Source organism: Cryptomeria japonica, chromosome 10 (genome assembly GCF_030272615.1).
Source record: "Cryptomeria japonica chromosome 10, Sugi_1.0, whole genome shotgun sequence".
Lineage (NCBI taxonomy): Eukaryota > Viridiplantae > Streptophyta > Pinopsida > Cupressales > Cupressaceae > Cryptomeria > Cryptomeria japonica.
The window spans coordinates 502,656,994-502,675,998 of record NC_081414.1 but is presented as its reverse complement, the minus strand read 5'-3'; the positions used below and the strand labels follow the sequence as shown (position 1 = coordinate 502,675,998).

The 19,005-nt window shown below is 39.9% G+C and overlaps 1 protein-coding gene across 1 annotated transcript in view; it reads left to right on the top strand.

Moving 5' to 3' along the window:
• LOC131039344 (gamma-tubulin complex component 4) overlaps positions 1 to 19,005 on the top strand; it is a 154,976-nt gene that overhangs the window by 40,497 nt on the left and 95,474 nt on the right. The gene's annotated exons all lie outside the window — the stretch shown is intronic.

Here is a 19,005-nt window from a genome sequence, read left to right as displayed (position 1 = left end):
TGGAAATATATTAAATAACCAGCCTCTGTATTAATTCCACAGTCCATGTACAATAAGTGCTTATAACATTACATCTGACACAACTAACATGATCCTACTTTGAAGAAAAGGTACACAATATATAATACCCGAAGGGGTGCGACACAATCGTCGCGACTCCAACTACCTACCCGTTGGCTAACTAACTGACCGCTGTAACTCATTATTACCGACGACAACATAAACATAATATAACAACATAACATAATGATTATTCCCGGCAACATCATCCCCCCCAAGAAAAGAAGTCGACTCCAACGACTTAATACAAAATAGAGATGAACGGCAGGAACTACTGACGCCAGTTGGGCCCGGATCTTATACACTTGCTGCGTCCTTGCCTGAAAACCCTTTTCTGCTACCATCCAATGCTCAAGTGCGGATTTCACCAATATTGCTTCCTTTGCCATCACAGTCCTCCTGTGCCTAACCCAAACTTGTCTGCAAAACACGTTTTTCAGTCTTAGCTTCCACCAACTGCTACTCAAATGATACTGTCTCCCTAGCCAATTTGTCCTCGATAGCCACCCGTGCTGCTCTCCCGGCATCCAACTCCTGGGTATGCTGAACTAAGTCTCACGCGACTATTGCCTCCAACTTGGTGGTCAGCTCCTCCCGAGCCCTCTGTGCATCCACCAAGGCAACCTCACGTCCAGCCGAGACATACTCCGAGTTCCTCAAAGCGTACCAGTCCTGCCTGGAGGTGGCCACAATCCGCTGGCACAAATGCTAGGAGACACCTCAAATCCTCCATCACACTCCCCCAAAGGCTAAAAACTGAATTGAATAACTCCCTGGTGTCATACAACTGCGTGGACCTACAATGCCTTCCCTCAAACTCTGTTTGTTCCCAACCTCCAAATCCGTCTCCCTCCACGGCTTATGGCTTCCCCGCCAATGCTTAGCTGCAAGCTTCTTTCTCACAGTACGAACAACCACAACACTTCCCGTGGTATTCTGTAGCTCAAAAATAAACTGGGGGTCTGGGGGCAGCGCCCCTTGCGGGGTCCTGGGGCAGCCAACACCAATTTACAACCCTTAGAACCATACGAAAGTCCATGGCGCACAACATTTCTGTGATATTTTAAGATGCCAAAAACTTTTCTTCTCCACTCTGAATTTCCAGTGTCCTGGCTTCAAACTCCAGCGAATCATTTTAAATCTGGTCCTCGTCGTTTTTTTTTTTTTTTGGCACTGTAATGTCCCCGATGCCACCCTGGCCATACAACCTCCCTGTACGGTCAACAACAGCGCTGGCACCTCCGATCGTGCGGCCACCTACCCAATCGTGCGGCCACCTTCCCGTGCGGCCTACACCCCTCCACCGTACGACGGACCATGACGACGGAGCGGCTGCGCGGCTAGAGGCTGTGCGGGCTACGCATGGAGGCTGCAGGAGTGTGCGGCTTTGGAGTTGTGCGGGTTGTGGAAGTGTTCGGCGCAAGTGTGCGGGCGGGGTTTTATTGGCGGTTGGCGGTGTGCGGTGACCACCGCACGGTGGCATCCACCGCCGATGGCCCCATCGCACAGTGGTTCCACAGTTGGTGGTGCCACCGTCGGTGGTGTCACCGTCAGTGGTTCCATCATACGGTGGGCCCACTTTCTTCTTTTTTTAAAATTTTTTTTTACCGTACCGCCCGTTGTACGACCATACGATTTTTTAATTTTTTTTTAAAAATATATTTTTGACCATACGGTCGCCTGTCGTACGACCGTACGGTTTTTTTTTTCATCTCCTAATTTAGTTGTCTAGAGAGTCGTCTGCTCAGGTCCCCTGTCTCTGGGATTGCCCTTCATCCTTCTCGGTTTTCCTCGCCTGAGAGTTGCCTGTTGTGGTCCTGTGCCTCTTGAGTCGCCTGCCTGGTCTCTCGAGTCCCCTTCCATCCTCTTGGGTCCCCCTCCAGGCTCTCGGGTGTCCGTTTGGTCTCTCGGGTCCCCTGCGCGCTTCGCGTGGTAGGGTTTCAATTTGGGCCCGTTGGTGGCCAATCTATTTTCAATGGCCATCCGAAGACTTGGAACCACAAATTCTACAGGGACCACGGTCTCCTTCCTGTACATAAGAAGAAGAAGAATAATAAAGATTTTGAAAGCTGCGGCCTTCCACACAAGGTTCCAATCGTTGCCGACACAATTGATCTTCGGATTATCTACGTCACCGAGGTTTGGGGCGTCTCCCTTCCAATTATCTATGTATTCTGACAGGTAGGCCTCCTCTATTACTTGCTCTGGTTCCTCTACTTCTAGCCTATAGCTCTAGAACATTTCATAATCCTCCATTTGCCAATGGAAGAGCCCGTTCAATGACCCTGTCTCATCCTCGGAGCACTCTCCTAGTTTGAGAATCCCTTCGTCGTTGGGCTCCTTGCAGCCCCGTCCTTCGTCCCTCGGGTAGCCTTTCCCTTCACCCTCCGATTCCGAAGATGATGTCAGTTCCTCATCAACAACCTGGGTCCTCAGATCAATGGTGTACTTCCGCCCCCCTTTCTCCATAGAAAGGGTGTTGTTTTTCCAGTCGTGGTTCACCTTTGTTGTAACCAGCCGCCCTCTGCCTGAGATGGCGTCGTACCCCTTCTTGTTGAGTGGGATTACCACAAAATCTAGTATGAAAGGTTGCGTGCCGATGGTGACCAGCTGGGCCATCAGGGTGCCGAGTGGCTTGATGCTGTGCTGGTCTGCACCTACCAAGTTGAACGTGGGTGGCCATAGTGTTGGCTTCCCCAGCTTCTTCCATGTATCCTCTGGCAATACATTCACCCCCGAACCTCCGTCCACGATGGTGTCTTTGAGGATAGCCTCGAGAATTCCCATCTCTACTACAGCAGGATGCCGACCACTATTTAAGGCCAACAACATTGGGTCAGCCGAGGGGATGACCGAAACTTCCGCCTGTGTGGCACGCAAAGGTGCCTGCGCAGTGGTTTGTATGGAATTAAAAATGGCGATTCTTAACTGTGGCATTGTTTCTAGAAGGTCCTTTACCCTTATAGGTACTTCCATCTGCAGTACTTGCCCAATGATGTTATTTTCCGCTTCCGTACGGGATGATGTACTCGCCACATCGTTGTCTTGTCGTTCGGCCGTCATCTCACGTTCAATATTGGCCTTTGCCTCCCGTAATCTCTCCTTCTCTGTACGGGGGTCGGGATAAGTGGCCTTTTTAGTTTGGGCGCGGGTGATCGCCAGTACTTCTTTCTCACCAGTCTTCTCAGCCTTCTCAATGTTGAGGAGATTAACCCCTGCCTGCGGGCAATTTGCGTCCTCATGGTCGCCTGGCCCACACCATCGGCAGAGGTGCTGAGGGGTGGCTTCCTACGTGCAATCACAGGCGAAGTGCCCCCACTGATTACAGGCTCTACATTGGATAATTGGCCGGCCCTTGGCGTCATACTGGATACGGCTTCCGTTATTGTTATTGTTGCTATTCCTTCCGCCACCACGTCTGTTGTCCCGGTAACCTCCAGATGATGCCATTGTGTTGGTTTGCGAAGTTCCGATGGCCGGCTGCTCTTGCGTGAAGAGAACTTGTTGGCTCCTGGTTTTCATATTGTAGGGACATTCCTTTGTCAAATGTCCCATAATCTGACAAATGTCGCAGAAAGCCTTCTTGGGACAGGACCCCTTGGTGTGTCTGTCACTCCTACAGTCGGTACACCACACGTCATTTTCTTCCGTCTTACTTGTACTCCCTTTCATGGCTTTGAATTCTTTCAGCATTCGTTCCATGTCCTTTTGGAGAGCATGCACCTTTTTACTCGATTCGCCACCGTACTGCTTTCCCCGTCAGAATCTTCATCATCGTCAGATGAATATTTATTACTTTTGTTCTTCCTTGATGTTTTGTATTCGCTCTCTAGGTCCATCGCCCTATTATAAGCGTCGTCATATGACGTCGGGGGTACAATTTTCATTTTTTTCCGTAGGGAGGATTTCAATCCTTCAATGAACCATCGTTTTTTCAAGCCCTCAACCGGTTGGCTTTCCATTTTACCCAACAATTCCTTCAGTCTCCTGCTGTATGCCCGTACTGTCTCCTTGGTACCTTGTTTGGTACTGTATATCTCTGTTACAATTTCGTTGTCATCACGGAGCAACCGAAACTCTTCCGTGAATTCCTTCTATAGGTTGGCCCACGTGGCCACTTTTTGCTTATGTACATCGGAGTACCAATCTATGGCAACTCCACGTAACGTGGCTGGGAACTGCTGTACCCAATCATCCTGGTTCGTCACTCTGTTGGCGGACCAAATGGTTTCACATGTACGGCAGTGCCGTAAGGGATCTTCCTTGCCCTCCCCTGTGAACTTTGGCAATTTCTGTTTACTCGCCATCCCACCACTGGGTCTTGCTCCTCTAATTCCTTGTGTGCTTGTACCTAGCGATCCTCCGCCTCCTGCAACTGAACCTCCACTCGTGGGTCCTCCGGAAAAAGTTGCTGACACCGAACCAAACAAATTGCCTCTCGTACGGTACCCTTGTGCTCCCTCGGCACCTTCGGTCGTACCGTCACCTTCTGCTGTCTCCCTGCGGTTGTCCTCCGAAATGGACAAATTCTTTAGCAAGTCTTTGGTAGCGTCGATCAGGTTTAGACTTCACCTTGTTTGTTCCACCAACTCTTCCCGACTTCTTACCCTACGGTGGTATTCTGGCGAACTGTAGAGTTCTCCTTCGGCACCCTCCGTGACTCCTTCTCCGTTCCCTTTGGGCAACCCTACGACAGTGTAATTCTCTCCGTCTATCTCTGCCTCCGCAACCTCCGTGACACCTCCTGGGTTCCCTTCGGGCAACCCCTCGGCCGGTTGTCCCTCGGCAAGCTGCCTTGTCCCTCGGCAAGCTGCCTTAGCCTACGCCTTCGTTCTATCTGCTGTCTGAGATTCAACGTATCTTTTTATTTTTGTCCTTATTTAGTCTATTGGGCGTAAGTCACTTCCATACACAGCAAACACACGCCATGTTCACAAAAAAACTTTTTATTATTTTTATTTTTATTTTGCCTTTCGGCCACGATTTATATCAACAGTGTGTCGGGATTATTCCAGGGTTCAATTTCCCCTTCGCCTCTTGCCATCACGCTCTGTGTCCCACGATGATTGTTCCCTTTGCGCGTCATCGGCCTCTGGGTTAATCTCACCGACGGGTAGGCCCATCGTGTCCTTGCGCGTCATCGGCCTCTGGGTTAATCTCACCGACGGGTAGGCCCATCGTGTCCGTGCGCCATCCGTGTCTTCCGTTCCCGAGTTCGTCTAGGCAACGACGCCAAATGTTTGCCCTCTCGGGTAAACGGTTAAATGCAGAAAGTAAATGCACAGAACATAATGGAAATATATTAAATAACCAGCCTCTGTATTAATTCCACAGTCCATGTACAATAAGTGCTTATAACATTACATCTGACACGAGTAACATGATCCTACTTCGAAGAAAAGGTACACAATATATAATACTTGAAGGGGTGCGACACAACCGTCGCGACTCCAACTACCTACCCGTCGGCTAACTAACTGACCGCTGTAACTCATTATTACCGACGACAACATAAACATAATATAACAACATAACATAATGATTATTCCCGGCAACACAAATTATCATTCATATTCAACATGAATTTTTTGTTAGCAGGTAAATTTTTGTTTCTATTATCATCAGATGCATTTATGTTTGACAATCTGTGCAAACGTAATTGTAGTAAGACCAAATCATTATTCATAATCAACATGAATATTTTTTTTCAGCTGGTAAATTTTTGTTGATTCTCTTATGATAAGAAATTTTTATGTATTGTTAGATGTACTTTTATTTTACCACCTCTGCGGAACTAATTGTAAAAGACCAAATAGGATCCTTATTGGAGAAGCAACAAAAGAAGAAAAAAATATAACATTAGTTCTGCTCAAGCAATTTAGCAAGAGATTTTTTTTTTATATATATAGCATTTCAAAGTGCACTGCATAAGAGTTTGTATTCAGGGTTTGCAAATTTCAGTCTCAAGAGAATTTAAAGATCATTTGTAATCATTGATGTTGCATGCTTTGTGTATGGTTAATTCACCTGTGGGTTGCAAGGAATGCCACTAACAAAAGGCTGAATTGGTTAAATTAGTTGAATAAATAAGGTAATTTATTCAATTTATTTAAGTAGAAGGTTAGATTCCTTAATTAAATTGTTGAGAGTTATTTAATCAACATTAGAGGAATGATCAAATAGATTAATTAATGTTAGAAGTGGAAAAGCAAGGTGGATCTCGTGTGATGATGGTGGAAATGCATTGCATGAATGGATTTCAAGTGTGTACATTGCCCCTCTTTGAGATGAAATTGTTACTAAAGAGCAATGCTATCTTAAAGAAGATAAGTATAGTCACTTAGTGAGATAGAACTAGTGGTAGAATTCGCCTTGTCCTTTTGAAATAAATCATGTTTGAGAATGGGTTAAAGATTCCCCAAGAGAGTAGGTGGGTTGATAGGATTCAATGGCCTCTCAAGAGGAGAACCAAGTTTGATGGGATGAGGATTGGAGGACTCAGAGGCCTCTTGAAAGGAGAATTAGGTTTGATGGGATGGGTTTGAAGAGATAGAAGGAAGGGGGAATGATTAGATGCGTGAAGGTTAGGAGGTAAGGAAATGAAGAAATGTTGTTAGTAAAGGACATGAGATGTATAGAAAGTCATGTAGAGGGATATGATGGGTGTGTATGAGGATAAGAGTAATGATAGAAAGAATGATAATGATGATGGATTTTAATGAGGGTGTTTGAAATTGGATGCAGGGACATGTTGAAATGTAGTGAGCATCCTAGATTTGTTATAACACTTGATTTATGCACCAAAGTATAAGAACTGCAGTGATGATGTATCTTGTGCATTGATATCTAAGTAGGCCTGTGACTTGATACACCACTATGACAGTGGTCATGAAGCTCTCCAAGGAGCATCTCAGAAATGCAATCCACAAAAGAACTGCACGCAAGAAGGCATGCATAGAGGATGGAAAGGAAAATCAAATAAGATTTAGCCCCTAGTCAAGTTGAAAGTCAATGATTCATTGATTTGATGGTGATGATAGCATTGTTGATGTGTGAAAGATATATATCAAGAACAATGCAAGGATTGGGAGCAATAAATCCCAAGAAAAATGTAATGATTGGAAATGATCTAACTCAAATGTAATGATTTAAGACTAAACAAGGTTTGGAGTTAAGCTCTACGAAGGACAAAACTTATGGATGTTGGTGGATATGTGCTGGGTTGCTTGGATTGGATGTGGATGCTAGGTAGGGGATCACAATCTTGAAGGTTTGAGCATCTAGATTTTAAGGCTATGGATTGGTTTTAGGGCACATTTTGTTTATGATTGGTTGATGTTTGAATTGTTTTAGAAAATAATCCACTCTAGCACCAAGGGTGAAGGTTTTGGATGGATGGAAGGGTGGCAGTATGGATGGCAATGGGCAATGGGAGTGGATATAGGATGTGATTTCCAAGAACACTTTCGCATTGGAATGATATGCCCCTACTCTAGATATACCATTTATATATGATGTGATGCTTGGACATATCAAAGGATTGATAAATACATGTTTCAAGATCTTGTCTACTTCCTTATTAAAGTCAAAAGTGGGAATGCGGATAGGTATGGTGGCATGGAAATGTGGATATGATGGATGATTGGCTAATGGTTGTGAAAGACGGAGGAGATAAGTGGGTGGAAGAAGCATGCTCCTAAGTATAGGGTACACATAGGCTGTACACTAACACATGATGTCCTCAAATGGGTTTTATCATGGTAATTGCCCAAGGCGCCATAGGAATGGTTTTCATTATTGGGTGCCTTTTTCTCTTAAAATTTTTGATTTTTGATTTTTTACAAGTTGGATTCAAGCATTTGTTTCTATGGTACGTTCCATTTTCAATTACTGCTTCATGTCATTCATGCTGCTAGTGTTGTGCTTGACAGATTTTGTTGTGAGCTTTGGTGATTGCTAAGTTGGCTTCTCCCAAGATGTTGCCAAGAAAATCGGAGTGGGAAGTAGGTTGGATGAAGGATGTGTGGTGATTCTATGAAGGGTTGGATAAAAGGGATGTAGTGAAGGAGGTATTTGGGATGCTGGATTGGCATGGGTAAAGGGGTGGATTGATGGATGGGATTATGGATGTATGTGTAAATGTCATGGGGCTAATGTGAATTAGGACCAACAAGTTCAACCACCATGTTATTTCCTAAAATTAGCTCTTTTGTTGGATGTGATGGTAGCTTTTGGATGTTTGAATTCTAGGGCTCATTGGTTTAGGGATCTTTACTGTTTATGCTCTTGGATGGTAGGACTCTGGATTTTGAATCGAGTATGCATATTGCTAGATTTTGGGATTCAAATGAATTGTGTTCTGGCTCGTTATGTTTTTGCTTGTATATTTGGATTGTGGTAATTTGGGATTGTTAGATTTCAGGGTCAAAGTCGATTCCAAACTTCTGGAATTGTGGACCATTGACTTTGGGCTTAGATTCATGGATTTGTTTTAGAGGTCCTTGGTTTTGAAGATTGGATTTTGGAGCCTAAACAAATTTTGAATTTTGGGATTTAAAAAAAACTAAAGCAAAAGGACTAACTCTTTTTGATATCCAAAATTGGCTTGCAGTGCATGGAAAGAGCATACATGGGATTAGCCTATGAGGGAAAAAAGTGATTAAAGGGATTCTTTTGCTTCCCAGGACCACATTTGTATTTTCCTTTGTAGAATTGTTAGCTCAAATTCACTAATTTTTTTTTAAGTCAATCAACACAAACCTAAGGGTTTTTTGATCACCAAGATTTTGATGTGGGCAAGGTGAGAGCATATGGAAATCGGTATTTGGACAAGAAAATAATCACAACTAACTGGTGGCAAGCCATCTAGATTACAAATAGTGTCATACTAGCAGAGCATAAAATATGATTGATTATGCCAGAATGATAGATAATGGGATTCAGATTTGATTAATGCCAAATTGACAAATAACAAGTAGAATTACATCAATGCCAAAATGACAGACTATATCATCCAATTCTCATTCAACAGTAAAATGGTGGATAATGATATGTAAAAAAAATGGATTCGGTGGTAAACAGTCCAAGATCTTACAATATCAATGCTATTTCTAACTGTTATTAAATTGTTTAGTTTATTACAATTTTGAATGATAAGCAATTAACACTCTTCACTAACCAAATCCATGAATTATGTCAAATAATTGTCCAACAATCTTGTAAATTACTTGGATGATGCTATCAGTTGTAGAAAAATTTAGCAACAGAAATTCTTTTGGTTGTAGCTAAAATTACGATACAAAATCTTTTAACATAACAGCAGCAATCTTCTTCAATATATTTGAACCAGCAAATATGAACTTCCAAAAAAATGAATATTAACAATATTAATTTGCAGTGTTATTGGAAGAATATCATATCAGTTGAAATGTGTTGTCAGAATGATATTATCCAAAGTTTCAGCCACGTTGAATGGTATGACTGCCGAGGAAAAGGTGCTGAAGGCTGCTCAAATAATATCCATCAGCTAAAGAATGCTGCAGTCTGCTTATTTCTACCAAACATCAGCAATAAAACGTTAATATAATATCAAGGTGCTTTCCTAAAAGGAATTGCACCTTTATCCATGAGCAATAAAATTTGAAGATATAATGTAGAGTGACCAAGGATAGAGAGGTTGTGACCTCTTAAATTAATCACCAAAGGATGCAATAGGGTAGCAAGGAAAATAAATATTCTCAGCAGAAGCAATAAAAAATGTGGTACAGCTGAACAACTAGCCACTGCAAACCTTTAATATTTTTAAATCTTGATCATTGAAAACTCATTCCTCCACACATACTTAAAATCATTAACATAAATTCATCTCATACATCAACAATAAATTCCACACCAACTGAAATATATATTGAAAATTCCACACAAGAAGATTCTGAAACTAGAAGAATTTTGAATTTGCAAGCATTCAGCTCTATGGTGATCTTTGGATGAAACCATTCAAATGGCTGGGAGGGTTTTCGTTCCCAAAACAAGCTCTCCAAGGGGTGTTCATCATTAGGAAAATGAATAAGAACTCGTTCATTCTCTAGAAGAAGAAATTGATAAATAAGTAATAATTTTTTTTTAAACTAATCCTCTGAATATAACTTTTTTGAGGGATTATAATATAATTTTCTATTCCACCCCTGCGTGCGCACATATAAAGTTATAAAATATGTCTTTTAAAAGTCTCACTTTTAGTAGGACCTTGGGTCTAGCAATACGTTTTAAACTCACTCATAACAACCATTTTAAATAATCAAATATAAGTCGCCATTTTAAAATATAACTTCAATTTACTTTTGGGTAAATTAAATTTAATTATTTAATTATTCCCCTTTTAAGCACTCCATTAGCCTATGGGACTAAACTGAGGAAATAGGCTAAGGATTCAAATAAATTTTACAGTAGAGAAGGAGACATGAAAAACTTGTGGTGCGAGGGAAGACCATACACACCCTTAAATCAAACAAATATGATAAATCAGTTCTTTAACCTTAGGAATGAATATGTGAGGTGTCGAGACAAATGTGTACAAGGGATGCTTTTGATTCCCAATTTCACCGTGTGGTGTGAGGGAAGAACATCCACACCTCTTGGACAAACCAAATCGAACAAAAAAGTTACTTTCCTTTAGACAAAGCAAATGAAAACTTTTAAAGTTATGTCTTGCTTAAATGAACTTACATCAAATGTTAGTAGTTTTCTGCTAGGAATGGTATTCAACAAATGAACTTGCAACAAGAGATTAGCAAATATCACAAAAAGACCAAAGGGATCTCTGCTATGATGAGTGTTAGCAACAAAAGCCCAAAAACCTAAGAAAATTATGAATTTGGAGCAGGTGTGTTGTTACATAGAGTGTATATGCCTTTGAAATTGTGCATATTCTGTTACATTGAGCATTTGCATTGAAACGTTAAAACTTAGGATTCTAGAATGCAAAAATGCTAAACAAAATGCAAAAATGATAAATAGATTATAAATACATTAAAACATAATGCACATATGCTAAACAAAATGTAGAAATACTATAGGTTAATGCAAAGGTTAATGCAAACAGGGTGAAAATAAATGCAAGAACAAAAAGGCACATACAACACTCATTAGTGTGCTTATGGCCCTAATCAGTGTTCTTGTTCCATTGTGTTTGCAGCTTTGCTATAAGGTAGTGTGCCTATGTTGAAATTTGTTCAGTGAACCTGGAGTGCACATGCACTAATTAGGGGCGCATGTGCCATGGAGGTCATGCAGTCGTGCCACAAGTTGGGGTTTAGGGTTTAATGCTGGTTGGATTGTAGGTGGGCTGACTCAGAGTGTATGCGCCAAACTATAGAGATGATATGCAGTTACATAATGTGCCTATGCCAAATTGGGGAAAATGATAATTCCATGAGAAAATATATAAAAACTCTTAAAAAACACTAAACAAAGATAAAAATTAGATTGGAATGTGGTCTGATTGAGTGTGTCAGAATGTTAACTAAAATATAAAGGAAAACAATGCATAAAAACAAGAATCCTATTCCATACCTAGCTAAACCTTGGATAGAGCAAAGGAACAAAAACAAGTGGTAAGAGAGAACAAGCTTCCTACCAAACAAACCTTGTTGACCAAGTGTTGTGCTCAAGGTGATTGGTTGATTGTTGAAGATCAATGTTGGTTGTTCAATCCAGCATTATAACCTTTCTTTTTATCCATTTCCTCATCTATAAAATAGCTTGTGTAAGGGTGAATTTATAGAATTCGAATTGGAGTGATGGATGGGTGAGTTTAGATCCTGTGCAATTGAGGGATATGGTTGATCCACATGCAATGGAGAATGAAAGACCAACAAGTAGCATTATGTGATTGGTGCACATGATTAGGGGAAAGATTGGGAAAAGTTGAAAGGTGTAGATTTTTTCAATTTTGATGGAGGATGAGAATTGACAAAGGTTCTTTGTGGAGCCATGTGCAAAATTGTATGTTTATTTTAAACAAAGTGGAAGAATGTGTAAATGATTAATGTGTTGACTAAACTTGATTTGTTTATTCAACCAATGATGAGGGGGGGTTTAGAGGAATTGTATTTATTATATTTATTGGAAAATGATTGATTTGATTAAAAAAATGTGATTTATTCAATTAAGGTTGAACTTTTGAAGAAATGTCAAATTGGTTAAATTAATTAAATAAAGTTAATTTATTCAATGCTGGAAGAAAGGTTAGATTGGTTAACTAAATAGTAGGGACTTATTTAATCAATGTGAGGATAATGATCAAAATTTCTTGTAGTAGATTTCTGGATAAGATTGTGTGCGAGTTTTTAGATCTCGCACATGATCTTATCCCGAAATCTACTACAAGAAATTCTATGGACTGTGGAAATCATATATCACTAATGATCAAAATTAATGTTAGAAGCCAATAAGTAAGGTGGATTTGATGTGAGGACAACAAAATTGTGGGAATGTATTTTAGGTGTGATCAAGTGGAAATGCGAGAATGCATTTTAGGTGTTTACAATTAGAAAGTCGATCTTGTGTGTAACATGCCAAGATTTAATTTTGGTGTGGCTTGATTGGCAATAATCGTGGTGGAATATGATGTCTCATTGAAACTAGAACAATAGGGTTACACAATCAGTAGGAAGTAGAAAAGGGCAAGGAATCCAAAGTAGGCACTTAGATAATTTAGAATAAGGAAAAGGAAAATAAGAGTTGTGAATTTATGGTTTGAAGAGTTGTAGTAAGGAGGAATAGAAGAAATAAGTCAAAGATTAAAGAATTAATAATTATCAAATAACAAATATAAGTCAAGGCACCAAGCTAGGAAGAGGATAAGGAGAACATGGATGCTGAGGTTGGAGGGAAAGGTCTTGTTGGTCAAGTCCATTTGAGAATGAGACACTAGGAAAGGAAGGTTTGTGTTCGAAAATGTAAACTACCATATGAATGCAGGATTTTTAAAACTTTCATAAAAAAATAAGAATTATTTGGGACATACGACATTATTTTGAAAGACAATTGGGTGATATGCAAATTTAAGAAAAATGTCATTATTCTTCACTACCACATTACAAGAATCGACAATAGATTGGCATGCCTTCATAAAAATTGAAAATATGTCATGGGAAATGCTAAAAAAAACTTGTTATAATGAATTGATATTAATGGGAAGTGATTGTGAAATGTATGCTTAATTATATTTAATTAAGTAGAGTGCAAATCAATTGGTTGGTGAATTTTTGATTACTTGATTAATATGTAGATTAGGTATTGCCACTCAGTAGGGTTAACTGTTTTTGAGTTGATTTTATGTTGAGAATATATCGTCTCTCAGCCATGATGCTAAAAGCAGAATAATAATCTTCCAACCAATCCCTCTCTACCTTGGCACTCAATTCTTGCTTCCTAAAACCCCAGCATTTTTATTGAAGAATGCATCCCATGCATGTTTTTGGTTGCAATGTGGAAGATAAAAAACACCTTGCTAGTTTCCAAACTCAATGGACTCTATGATGTACCTAGGAATATGATATTATGTTACATTTGGTAGTAATTAGTAAATAAGTAAAGGTGTGGGTGTATATACTTTGTAATTCATCTCAATAATTAATTATAATGAAAGTATTTATCCCACATGCATAGGATGTCAATAGCTGTCTGTAGCAAAATTCTATATATTATAAGGGCTTCCCAAGTGTAAACGATGAATCTTGAATATGGTAATTGGAGTTTATGCTATATAGAAACTTTTCCCCCTAGAAGTGGCATAAGAGAATTGCCTCATTGAAGTGGCTATTCTATGGAGTTGTATTTGAGGTCCTTAACATTTGGTATCAAAGCTCCTTTTAGGACAAAGAGGGAAGAATTTTTGGGTTGTGTGTCTCACACAGATATTCAAAATTATGAATCTAGATTCAATGGAAAGAGGATTTTGAGAGCTTTTCGAAAAGTGTGTTAATGCATAATAGCTTCGGTAAGATAAATGATTGAATGAGAGATAAATGAAGTCTCTCATTCAATCATTTATCATATCGATAACTATGAGATAACCATCAAGTAATTAATTCATCCTTGATAGCCATTCTATATTTGCATATGGGCAATCTATTGATAATCACACTATGTATCTTCCTCATGTTCATCTACTAATGAAACCTGTATTTAGATGAATATCAATTAAACATAAATAATGATGACACCGATAAATATATACCGAATTGAATATTCATTATATCGGGTTACATATAATATTATATCGGGGTGCATATAATATATATCGGGTTGCATATAAGGTATATCGGAATGCATAGTGGGTGGCAATGTATTAGTCACCGATAGTTATCGGTGTGTTAGTCTACACCGATAGTTATCGGTTGTCAAGGCTAACACACCGATAACTATCGGCTGTTAGCATTGAGAGCCACCGATATACTATTGGTTGTTAGCGTTGGGTTAATACACCGATGAACTTCGGTTATAAACACCGATTGGCATTTACCGTAACATGCTTTTGTTAGTATAAACAAAAAGGCACGATCAAGTAATGTCTTGATCGGTCATGACCGATCAAGGCATTGCTTGACCGTGCCTCCTTTGTCATATGCTTATAGTAAGTGGCATTCTTGAGATAGGAAATAGAAAATATAAAATGCTCCTCTCATCTGCTACAAGCAAGAAGATAGTTAGATATATACAATAAGAAATTAATAATACAAAATTAGATAATAGAATTATAACTTGCATATTGAATGTAAATTGAACATCATGTCCAGTATCTTAACAACAGAAAGTTAAGACAGACATATGATTCTACAAATGCATTTGATACATATGCATAACTCTGAACTTCATAACAGAAATTACAGTCTTCAAGCAGATATCTTTCATTAATTAACAAGATATAGGGATTACAACAGCATTTACCTTATGCCACAGCCTTAAGTGATTTCAGTCAGCAACAAATACTCAGTCACTAAAGCCAGCCGATACACTACAGAAACATTGCAATCTTTTGCACAACCATCAAATTCAAATGCCAGAAAATTTTCTGTGACAGCTGGGAGCATTCAACAAACTTGGACATCCACACTTGTCCCTTCTATGCTGCAATGATTAATACCAACTTCAGAGAATGGCACAACATGTCGACCCTACCTTTACTCAGTTCTATGCTTTATTAGCAGTACCCAATCTTCAACGTTCAACCTTCACACAATCCGACTCTGCAATGGAAGATAGAGTATATTTCAAATATTCATTCAGCCCTCACATCTTGCCAGGAAGGGAATATGTGTCCAGCAAGGTGGATTTGATCCTGTCAATATGCCAAACCATCAGTCACCCTTGTATGCCCAGCACACAAAAAACATGCCAAGGAAAGGGAATAGTTGCACCACGCAAGAAGCCCTCTGACGCCATATGAGAATGATTAACTTCAGTGTCAATTCATTACATTGCTTTGCCCAACCAATCTACTACGAGCTTCTCTTACTCCCTCCGATCAGATTCTTCTCACTTACGTCCAACTAATATGTAGGTGTCCATAAGAACCTCGTTTACCAATGTTTCAATTTCCATTATAGATATCTCAAGCTAGCAAGCAAAGAACCATGAATTCAAAATACCAATGTCATTGGCCAAGTTGGGAATTGATTACCATGGCCAGCTTAATTCACTTCTCCACAATTCTCTTTTGCTTCTTTTTAGAAGTATTCTGCTGCTCTAGGCTGCCATGTGTTGTGACCATTTCACACATCGCCCCATTAAAATGGGGACCCCCTCTTTTTGCTCGTTTTGCTCGCCTTTCTCTTCGTTTTTTTAGGGTTTTGGTTTAGTGTGTCAGTTGTCTGGATTAGGGTCAAGCCTTAGGGTTCCCGTTTTGACGTTTTCAGGCCAGAGTCCAGTCCGTCTTGAGAGTTTTTGAGCTTCCTCCCGTAGGATGCAGTTTTGAAATGAAGTGAATTCGCCAGAGGTCCAGTAAATTTGCCTAATTTCAGTCGGAATTTTGAGTGCAAGTCTAAATTTGTCTAAGTGTTAATGATGGGATTTTTGATTTTGTCTGATTGAATGATTTTGGCTAAATTTTGGAATTTTGATGATTGATTCTGGGCATTGGAAAGGTCTTGTTGTTGCCTTGTGAAGTAACTAAACCCTTGAAATCATGATATTTTGGCCTGTGGAAGCAAAATCGCTCCTGTCCCTCAGTGAAGGACCGGAGCTTGTTTCTCAAAATTTTACTGTCTCTGCAGGATCAAGACAATTTTCGGATTGGAAGTGATAAAGGGAGGCATGTTCTTTCCGTTGAATATAATTTGAAGAATTTCACAAGCATGGAAATGTGCCAGGAGCAAAGATCGCTCCTGTCCCTCAGTGAGGGACCGGAGCTTAAAATCCAGCATTGCCTTGTCCTTGCAAGATTTCAACAATTTCGCGATTTGAGGAGAACCAAGGAAGTGCATTTTATCAGTTGAATATAATTTGAAAACACTAACATGAGGAAAACTTGGCCTAGAAACTAATTCGCTCCTGTCCCTCAGTCAGGGACCAGGGCGAAATTTGATGATAGCTCCTGTCCCTCTCCCAGGGACCAGAGCGATTTTCCTCATAGGGCAAAATTCGAGCGAAGATTAAGTAAGTTTTGAGTTTGAAGCAAGCAAGGAAGGTGTAACGAACCTGTTGAAGACAAATTGAAGATTGCAAGACACCAAAAGGAGGCTCATATTTGCCTAGGCGCTCCTGTCCCTCAGCCAGGGACCAGAGCGATTTCTTCCTTAGATCAATTTCTTGCCAAGTTAGAACGAACTCCAGGCCAAAGATAAATGAAAGGGGGCACAACGAGTCCATTGAAGATAATTTTGGAAGTTAGCAAAGTGTGATTGAGCTTGAAAATGAAAATTCGCTCCTATCCCTCAGCCAGGGACCAGGGCGAAATGTTAGTTATCTTGCCTTCCACCCAAATTCAAGTCACTCCAAGTCAAGGTGTAAGGTGGCGATGACGTTTTGAGGTGTCTCGACGAAGAATGAAGTTGCAAGGACCGCCAAAGATGAAGGAATTGCACTATATGCTCAAGTTCGCTCCTGTCCCTCAGTCAGGGACCAGAGCGAAATATTCAAATGTGTCCAAATTTAAGTTGCCACTCACATTTTAAGTGTTCGAAAGGGAGTAAAGAGCATCATTTTGAACCTTGAAGACAATTGCAAGTTAATATGATGAAAGATTTATACTATATACCCAAATTCGCTCCTGTCCCTCTCTCAGGGACCAGAGCGAAATTTCTAAACATGCTTAAGTTTTGGATGTTGATCATGTTTCAAGCGTTTAAGAAGGATCAAAGGATACCGTTTTACATTGTGAAGGCGATTGCAAGTTGATAGAAACAAAGATGAGCCCAGGATACCAAGAATCGCTCTTGTCCTTCAGGCAAGGACCAGGGCGATATTCATTATACTAGCCAGTTCTTTCAAAAATCACGTTAAGTCAAGGACGTACAAGGTTGCACAAAGTCTAAGGTGTCTTGGGAAGATGATATGCGAGGGAGTTAAACGTTAAAAGGTGATCAACTAGAGCAAGGAGACAAGATCGCTCCTGTCCCTCAGCCAGGGACCAGGGCGATATTAACTACATCACTCATTTTCTTCCAAAGATCACATCAAAACAAAGATGCATAAGGTTGAAAACGTCATTTGGAAGGCGACAAACAAGAAGTGAACGTCAAAGATCACAAATTTGAGCTAAAAATGGAAGTTCGCTCTTGTCCCTCAGTCAGGGACCAGGGCGATAATGGTCACAAGGGGCATTCGTCTACGAAATCAAGTCAATCAAGCTCGAGATTCCTAGCAAACATGCCAGTTTCAACGTGGAGATGATGGTTTTGAACGTAAAAGGCAAAAGAATCAAGACTAAGATGATAATTCGCTCCTGTCCCTCTCCCAGGGACCAGAGCGATGTGGTTTGTACGCTTACCTCTCCCAAATTTTGGCGCTAACACAATTCTTAAATTTTATTAAATGCTAAAAAATCGATAAAATTTGAATATTTAATTAATAGCATTTAAAATTTGCGCATGAGCATTTATTAATTAATTTTGCCTATTTAAAAAATCGAATTAATTAAAAAACGAAGGCATTTAATTAATTAATTATTATTTTAAATAAAATCAAATTGGAGCGCTTGGATTTAAATTCTTTTATTTTTTACAAAGTCGGCCCTTGTTTTTTTTAATTAAAATTTGTTTTTTTTAAAAAGTCGGCCTAGAGGTAATGGAGGGGGTAAGCGCCTATAAAGGAAGGTGAAAATTTCATTTTCAAATCATCATTTAAACCTTCATTCATATGCGATTTTGGAGAGTAAAGGAGAAGTGCGAATTGTGTTCAAGTGGAGCGAATTTCATCAATTGCAAGGTGCGAATTTCCATTCAAAGGAAGGCGCGAGCTTCATCCAAGGGGAGTGCGAGTTTGATTGGAGTTGAGCGAACCTGCTAAGATCATGTCAAAGACCCCAAAGGTGGCGAATTGCTAAGGTGGACGTTCGTTTGAAAAGGATCACGTTGGAATCTTCCAAACATCGATTTTGGCCTAGGCGAATCTCTTTATTTTGCATTTTAGAGTTAGATCTCAAGTAAGGTATGGCGATGTAATCCTTTGTTTTAATTTTGAATTTTGATTGTCATTACCTTAAATTTTGAATTTTGAAATTTTGAATTTCAATAGCTCAATCGTTGTTTAGGAAATGATAACTCAAGGACTTATCATGAAGTTTCCTAAAATTAATCTTTGGTCTAATCTATGTTATGCATTGCAAAATCTAGTTCTTATTATGAAATGTTGTGTAGGTATTACAATGGCGACCCCGAAGGCGGGAGCATCCACCAGTCGTCCTGCTCTCATGAAGGAAGATCAAAAGAACGAGGAACTGGA